Source organism: Urtica dioica, chromosome 2 (assembly GCF_054948205.1).
Source record: "Urtica dioica subsp. dioica isolate 48M chromosome 2, U.dioica_male_clone48M_v1_H2, whole genome shotgun sequence".
In the NCBI taxonomy this organism is placed as follows: Eukaryota; Viridiplantae; Streptophyta; class Magnoliopsida; order Rosales; family Urticaceae; genus Urtica; species Urtica dioica.
Window position 1 is genome coordinate 37,451,259 of NC_142757.1, and position 9,555 is coordinate 37,460,813.

The following is a 9,555-nucleotide window of genomic DNA, read 5'->3' on the forward strand; positions in this document are numbered from 1 at the left end:
AGTGTAAATCTTTGAAGGCAAGCATTTGTTTTTTCATTTTTTTCATTTGTTTTTTCATTTTATTTCTAATGTAGTCCATAATACTTGAGGTCATAGGCATTGAACGACTTTTGATAAATTACAAATAAATTTAAGTTTGCACCGTGTTTATCACTAGGACCGAATGAAGATTATCAGTGTATCAATTATAAGTAGTGGAACAAATTTTCAAACAACCGAGTCCCTCGATCAAGCATATATTCGTCAACCATGTAACGAAAAATTTGTTTAATCATCCCTTATCCGACCAAGCTACAAACCAACATTTCTATAAATTAATAAAATTAAATACAAACTAAAGCTAACCAAACATTCAATATAAATACTAAAAAATACAACATTGAGAGACATAGAGAGAGAGAGAGAGAGAGAGAGATAGAACAAAATCTCGTCACTCTTACCCTTGCATGTACCACGCTAATGGGGTCACACGCCTTTGACGGAACCTCCAGGTGACATTCCAATTGGAGAGCCTCTCGTGTCTCATCAACGGGAAAACAAAACTTATTATAAAAAAAATAATAAAAAAAAAATAAAAAATAAAAAACAATACCCATTTAGCTTAATTAGCCGGTACCTGATAAACAATTATCATATTTTATAATTGTTAATTCATTTTCTTTACTTCAAAGGCGACTCCCACTAACGTAAATATCTAGTTCACGAAATGGCTTAAAGAAATTTGGACACTTCGAATAGGCGGGCTCCAAAATTATCGCTTAGGTATATGCTTTAAAAATCAAGCGAAGCTGGCATGGTAGCCACACATTAGTGTCTTATTTGACCGTAGTTTTAACATCATTCAATCTCTGAGCGATGTTAAAATATCATACTTAGGCTTTTCACTTATAATGTTAAAGAAATCCTTAGAATAATATTTCATTATGATTAGTAAACATATATCTTTGCTTTTTCTTCTTTTTGCAGATATTACTAAAATATTCTAACTCTATCTAGATATTGATAATCTTCTCAGTTGTCTTTTAAAAAAATATCTTCAACTTATTATTCAACATGACTTAACATTAACTCTTCTACCTTTGTCGATGATCAATTCAGTCCTAACTTCATCACTCATGGTCAACAATCTTTGTCATTCGTTCCTTTTTATGGGAGTGAACTCTCTTCTCTTGATGTTATATCTCTACATGGCAGGCTCATTGACAAGCTTCCTTGATGCAACCACATCGATTGTCTTGGACACAAACGTGAGTTGGATGCTAAATGGAAAACTATAAAATTAGGAACCTACAAAACCTTATGTCCATACTCTTCAAACTCACTCAAGACACCGCCTCTTTTTCGTTCAAGTCTGGCCAGATTGACCAGTTTTGCAAATTGTTCCAACAATCATCAACCTCTCCAACGAATCCACCTAATGAGTCTTGCTCTCGAGCTTAGTCATATAATACTCACTCTACCCTTAACTCATTTAATTAATTCAAGAATCTTGACTCTAAACCTTCTGATCGTATGACAGCTCTTCAATTTTTTTTTTTCGTTATGTTTCTTGTTCTAGTCCTACAATGTCAAAATTATTGATGGTTCTCTCATTCTTGTGTCTTTTCTGCTATCGTATAAATGTTTGTAAACTTAAGGATAATTTACAAGAAACCCCCCTGAACTCTTACTCGAATAACGAAATGCACCCTCAACTCGGATTTTCAACAAAAACTACCCTGAACTCACATTTGTGTTGATTATTGCCCCCTCCGTCAATTTTTTTCACAAACTGTTAAGTTTTGATGACGTGGAGGTCACATAAAACTTAAAACATGCGTAATTATCAAAATACCCTGAGTTCCATTATTATTATATATATATATATATATATATATATTATATTTTAATAAATAAAAAACGTTAAAGAAAAACAAAAAATATCTCTGAGAGAGTCTCTTCGTCTCTGAGTTTCTTAGGGTTTCATTCCGTCTCGATTCTCGGGAAGCTTCCGGATAAAGTCCTGCTCGGGAAGATCAAGAGCAACGTGTTCGACGCTCTGGTCCAGAAAGGCAGAGCCTTTTTGGCCGCCGAGGCCGAGCCGGGCGTCGCGTCGGTGGTTCTGTCGATGGGATTCGCTAAAAGGCTCTACGAATTGGGCTCGTCCCCGGATTGCATTCAGGGGAATCGAAGGACGATCTTCGCTCTCCACGAGGACTTCTTAAAGCTCGAGAAGGATTTCGCTTCTTCTTCTTCTTCTTCCGGGGTCGAAGAAGAGGAAGTCCCCGAGCTCATCCCGATCCCGATCCCAATCGACGAATCCGAAGCGGCTCTGAAGAAGTATTGCAATGGGGTCTCCGCGGTCGAGAACGGAGCAGAGCAAAAGAAGTCCAAGAAGAAGAAGAAGACAAAGGACAAAAAAGGACGAGCCTTTAGAAGAAAAAGAAGAAGAACAAGAAGTGGTAGCGCTCGAAGAACGAAATCGACTTGAACACCCTCAGATTGAACCTCTCGATCGCGAACAGAGCCCGGGGATCGGAGCAATTGACGACGTCGGTGAACTTGCAGCTCGACTCCGGCGACATAGCCGCCAGGGATGCGTTGGAAGAAGATGGAGGTGGTGGAAGAAGTGCGGTGATGGAAGAAGATGAGGAAGAATTAGATATATATATATTTTTGATTTTTTTTCTAATGCATTTGGAGATTCAGAAGAGTATTTTAATAATAATAATAATAATAATAAGATTTCTAATGCATTTGTTAAAAAAAATTATTTTTAATTTTTTTTTTCATTTGTTTTAAATATATTCATTTGATAAGATTACTAGTGTGCCCTCAAACTAGTAATTATGTGAGATCACGTGCTCAAAAATTGGATGTTAACGGAAAAAAATTAACAGAAGGGGCAACGTGTTAACAGAACAAGAGTTCATTGTAGTTTTTGTTGAAAATCCGAGTTGAGCGTGCACTTCGTTATTCGAGTAAGAGTTCAGGGGGGTTTCTTGTAAATTATCCTAAACTTAATCTTGAATTGGGTTGTTAAATTCTCTTCATTGTCGTGTCACTTTCAAGATTGAACATCAAGGAACAATAATTAAGGGTTAATTTGGATGAGATGTCTGGCCAACTTAGTCTCAAGTGTCAACTTAATCAAAGTGAAATATGATTGATCAAGAATTTGTTTGGGTCCCAACATCTATTATTTTCCATGACATTGTTGTATTTTTGCGTTATTGTACACAAATTATATATAGTGAATATATTTAATTGGTATAACCTAAATCCTAATTATTTGATCTTATCATCTATGAGATTCCATAGTGGCTAAGCCTAAATTATAATGTTTAAAAAAACATATCATCAAATTATCATCTTGATTTCCGAAATCTGCTCTACAATTATATTTAAATGTCACCTAGAAGACAACTGAGAATATGCAGACACGGTTTTAGATTAAATTAATATATATATATATATATATATATATATATATATATAATTTGTTTTAAAACACTATATTCTAAGTAAATTTGGGATATTGAAATTGAAATGGAATAAACCGAAAAATTATCCCATTCTAGTAATGTTCGCGGTATCAGAATATCTGATCTGGTACCATCGACGGAATTGAAAATTTCAGAACGGTTCATGTACTATTCATAAACATTTTTTTATAAATTTATTTAAAAAAAGTAGACTGTATTTTAGGTTTTTATATTTTTTTATTGTGAATAGTGCCGAATAAAAACATTACAGAATATTCTGTTCCAATTTGATCAGAATTTTGATCATTTGAAATGAGCATACCGATCTATTGAAGACCGGAGTTTTTGTTCAGTCGGAAACAACTTTTCGTTCCGACCGAAGTCCCACCTTAATTATCTGAGCTTGCATAGTAAGTTGTCTTTATAAAAGAGCGTAAGTATCAGTTTCCTTGCAGGTGCGCGTGGAAAATATTATGTTCCAATCCAATAGCTTTGTAAATAAATAATAAGGAATGACGTGGACGGCATTTACATCACGTGCCAGCCAATGCAGGGTAGCAGTTGTCTACGCTCTACTGCATAGTAACTAATGGCATCAAACAAATTATTGGAGTCCAGGCCTTATTAAAAACACGTGTATCCGTGTCATACTTATTTAGTTAAATGAAATTTTTGAAGATACCGTTCAAATAAAATATTAATATCTGCTTTCTGATAAAATATTTTGTGATTGTACTTTGTTTGATAATTTTATAAAAATACTGTTAATGGAAATTGTAATGCTCAACATGTCAATCGAGTCATTTAGAATGTGACATTTTTGTAAAATAATCAAATTTCCATAATTGTTAGGTAAGTAGCTAATCATTAAAATTTGATATCCAAATTTCATACTAAAATGGCTAGTTGTCTACTTTATGAAAATGGCATTAAAATAATTTCGGTCAAACATTGTGTTATTTGGTAATGACATATACTAAGAAAAAAAAAACGGAGGAATTTGTAATACCTGGGAAAAAAAAAGCGTTATTACTTAAATTCTTAGCTACATATGAGAAGACGGTAAGACAATCATATCGTGACCAATTATTTAGATTAGTTGAAAGTTGGAATCGTTGGAAATGATACTTAAGATTTAGAAAATCATTTGACACAACTTATTAATCGTGGAATTAAAAAAAAATTATTGCATGAAAATTCTTATTTCAAAAATTCTCTATAGAGAGAGATATTTTATTTTAAAAGTAAAAAAGCGAAACTTTAGTGTGTCTTAGACGTGGCTATGCACGGCTATTTATAACCTTTATAAATATGGGATGTCCAGTTACTTCATCTATTCTACAGTCAAGACTAAAGGCCAACACCTCATCAATGCCGAATAATCGCATTCTCTAAAGAAAAAAAAGGCAACATTGAATCATTGTGAAAGAAATGCAACCAATAAAAATATAGAGTAAAATGAACAAAAGGGCATGCGCTTATTTGTATCCGTTACCGAAATCTATATGCTACTTAAGACATGCGGCTTAAACTCATTCCATGTGATGTTATAATCAACGAACCATAGTTTTATATTTCATTAATCCTATTTCAGTAGTTCAATACTAATAGAAAAATAACGTGTCAAATCAATTATGAAATTTTACCTGTGATAGATTTTACATAAGTAACTTTTCTAGTTCAATTTCTCAAAATGAACTATATTCAACACTTTGATCTTATTCCAATGTAGCTTATTCAACATATCTCAATTCTTTGGCTAATTATAGACTTTATGGACCAATATGAACAAAGATTAAGCGTGAATAATTGGAATCAAAAGTTCACAGAGTTTTTCTAATATTCATTCCAAATGTCAATTGACTCCATTAAAAAATTCACACTGAAAATATCTCACATCATATGTTCTAGTTTTCTATTCTATGCGTACTACTACTATAATACATTCGATCCATTGAATAATCTTCAAGAGTTTCCCTTCATGAATATCATTAACTATATAGGATTATAAACCTATCAGTTTACCCTTCTATTTATTATTTCTCATAACTCATTTATTATTTATGAATAAGAACGAGCATTCTTAGTGAGATGCATATAACATATCACAATTCTTGATCCAATGAGTTCCATGAATTGAATCCTAAGCCTAGATAATTGAATCACATTATCAAAGAACAAATCGTGAGGTAATATAAATTGCATTTAAGCTATCTTGTTCATGAATTTCAATTTTTTTTAAGAACACTGATCATTGACTCAAGATAAATATCAAAAGAGATTATGTCTCATGTTAGGATTTAGGTTAACTTGAGTATATTTATGCATTATGACTTTAAGACTCTTAGGCTCCGTTTGGTACCCGGAAAATAAGAGAGAAAGTGAAAATAATATAGAAAATGAAAATGTGAGAGAAAATAATAGAAAAAGTCAAAATTCTAATTGTGATTGGAAATCATGGAAAATATTAGAGAAAATTGACGGGAAAGTAACAATGAGACCAGAGACGGAGCAAACTCAGGTCTAGAGTGGGCTCCAGCCCCCCCCCCCCCCCCCCCCCCCTCAAATATTTTTTATTTACATTTTTTGTCAATTTTTAAAAAAATTTACATTTTTTACCCTAAAAATTTACACTTTTAACTAATTTTTAAAACTTTGTGTTTCATTTTATTTATATGTTGAGATATTTTATGTCGAATTTAGATTGGAGATGGATTACTCGTCTTCATGTGTCCTGATAATAGTGAACTATTATAGTTTTTCTAACGAAAAAACAGCCGATGGATGCTATTCACATTCAGGCAATTAATTAGTTTTGCATTTGCATTGCACGTTAATATCAAAACTCGCCCATAACATTTAATGAAAACTTGTCCATTGCATTGCATGTTAGCATAAAACTTCCCCATTTAATGAATGTTGTTAATGACATATCAACTATTACCATTTAAAATTAATGCACCTTAATTATTCTATCCGTATTTAAGGAAAAAATATAACATAAAAAATATTAGTACTATTAAACATCATAAGATATTGTGCAAAATAAATGCAGTTCATTAACATTTAATTACCCGTGCATATTCACATTGCAAATATCGGTAGTGTTATATATGTCAGTAATTACAACATTAATTATATCACTTTTTTAAATATGTTGAAAGATTTCGGTTAACCTCAATTAATTGGTAATTTACTCGATTAAAATTAACCGAACGGTTAATTTTAACCGACAATTCGATTAAAATTAATTGTTCAATTAATTTTAGTCGATTAAATTCAGTTAAAAAATAAATAAGAAATATCTATTTAACCGAAATATGGAATGAGCTTGAAATGACACTCTAAGTTGATAGCTATGTTTGCGAAGTAGTGGAATATGGCCTATTAGATATTAAAGAGATGGTAGTTGGAGCATGAAAGGGATGTGAAATTCCACGTGGGAAAACCGGAAATAAAGTTTGCTTGTGTGGCCATTCGCTTAAGCCCGTGATATGCTTGCCACCGATGAGACAAACAAAACATCAATCCAACTGAGTCCACGTGGATACACATTCGTCTCATAATCTATAAATAAACACAATATCAACAAAAATAACTATATAGCACGATTATTGTATTGCATATTTAACACCTGCAATGCCATATTTTTTCAAGAGAAATTACTCGACTACCCAAAAAAATTCCATAAAAAAGCAACGTATTAGGTAAATGGTTCTTTTTATAATTTTAAGTGTCCAAACGTCTATAACACCTGTATATCAAAACAAAATTAATAAAAAAAAAAAAAAAAAAAAAACAACAACAACGACAACAATTAGAGTTGGGGCTTAAATTTGACAACAGATTGCACTGTATGCTTAATTATTGACAAGGATTGGATATGGAGAAATATTTTGATATTAATATGTTAAAAATTATACTTTGATTAGTGTGTCACGTTAGGGACATGGGGGCACAAGGATTTTATAAAAACTCTTACTTAAATATTTCTCCTTAGGCATCTCTAACCATACTCAAAAACACTAAAAATTGGAGTCTTTTTCACTTCAAGCATACAGCATAATTAACACCAAATTTTCCGTGAATTACAGTACCACACTAAATATGGTATAGTATTGTAGCACACGTAAAATATAAAAGAATCTTTTGAATATTTTATTTAACTTTTAATGCTTATATTTCATTACTAACCTAATTTATTGTACTTTTATTACGTTTTATAACATAATAATGGAAAATAGTATTTTCAGTGTGAAATTTGGTGTTGAAATTAGAGTAAGGAAAAAATTTAGTTATAAAATCTCACTAATATAGTGTAGTTTCAGTACCAAATTTAGGTTTATGGTTAGAGTTTCTCTTAAAGTCTAACCTTGGCTTTCCACTAGACATGGAATTTCGTATTTGACTGAAATGAATTATTCATTGACCAAAACTTCACTCACTATTGAAGGGAAATTTCCATTCCATTGGTGGAAATATTATTTCCATTTCCATACATAAAAAATCATTAAAATAAATAGTCTTTCAAATTATTAAAATGTAGTTTTTTTTTTTTTTTTAAACAAGGACTATAATGTAAAACTGAGAAAATGAAGAATCATTTAATGAAAACAGCCTCCTTAAAATCTCTCCGATGGTTGGTGAAGGAAAGAGTATCTTTATTTATATTCATAATTATTCAAAGTTACAAATGCAAATATAATAATTAAGGTTTATACTTGACAGATCCAAATAGAAATCATGCACGAGATCAAAGTTAACGAATGTCTTTTGAGCTTGTCTATCATGGAGAAGCCAATCTTTTTCAATAGTTAATGTCTTTGTCATTTCCAAAGCTAGACTACATCTTCTATCATCGATAATACGACCGGAGCTATTAAATGCGGCCTCGGATGAAACAGTCGCGAGACGGGTATCGAGAGTATGTCACGAGCTATCACTACTACAAATAAGCCTTTCTGGTGCGGAAGGGCATTAGGTGCGACTTGTCGCACCTAAAAGTCGCACCTAAATGGGCAACAGGTGCGACTTGTTGCACCCAAAGGGCTCCAAAAATGAAAAAAAATTCGCTGATTTTAAGTGGTATTGGGTGCGACTAGTCGCACCTAATAGTTTTGAAACCTTTCAGGTGCGACTAGTCGCACCTGAAAGTCCTAAAAAAAATAAGCGCTCAACTTCTCCCCCTCATTTTTTTCATTTGTCTGACGTGGTATTTATTTATTTATTTTTTTTTTTACTTTCAGGTGCGACTAGTCGCACCTATTATTGTTTGTAGGTGCGACTAGTCGCACCTATTCTAGTATCAGGTGCGACTTTGTCGCACCTGATTACTAGGGTTTGTTTTTAAACAGATTCGACTTCTTCATCTCTTCACAACAACAACCCTCCCTCTCTCTCTCCCTCTGCACTCTCCTTCCCTCTGCGACTCTCCCTCCCACCACCGTGAGCCACCACCGCGAGCCACCACCGTGAGCCACCACCATCTCCCTCGCTCTCTCTTTTCCGAGGTACCACCGCGAGCCACCACCTAGGCCACCACCGCGAGCCACCGCCGAGGCCACCACCGCGAGCCACCACCGTGAGCCACCACCGCGAGCCACCACCATCTCCCTCGCTCTCTCTTTTCCGAGGTACCACCGCGAGCCATCACCGCGGGCCACCACCGCGAGCCACCACCGAGGCCACCACCGCGAGCCACCACCGCGGGCCACCACCGCGAGCCACCACCACAATCTCTCCGTCACCACCACCTCCAACCACCATCCCTCCGCCACGACCACCTCCGACCACTATCTTCTCAGCCTCGGTATGTTTTTTATTTTATTTTATTTTATTTTTGTAAATTATGACCTTTAGTCGTGCCTCGGCAGCCCCGGCCATCATCTCGCAGCCCCGTCCTCGCCGCGTCGCCTCAGCCCCGTCCTCGCCGCGTCGACTCAGCCCCGTCCTCGCCGCGTCGCCTCAGCCCCGTCCTCGTCGCGTCGCCTCCGCGTTGCCGCGCCTTGTACCTCGCAGCCCCGTCGGTGAAGGTTAGTGGTTATTTATGTTAATTAAATTAATTGATTAGTTATAGTAATTAGTTAGTTAA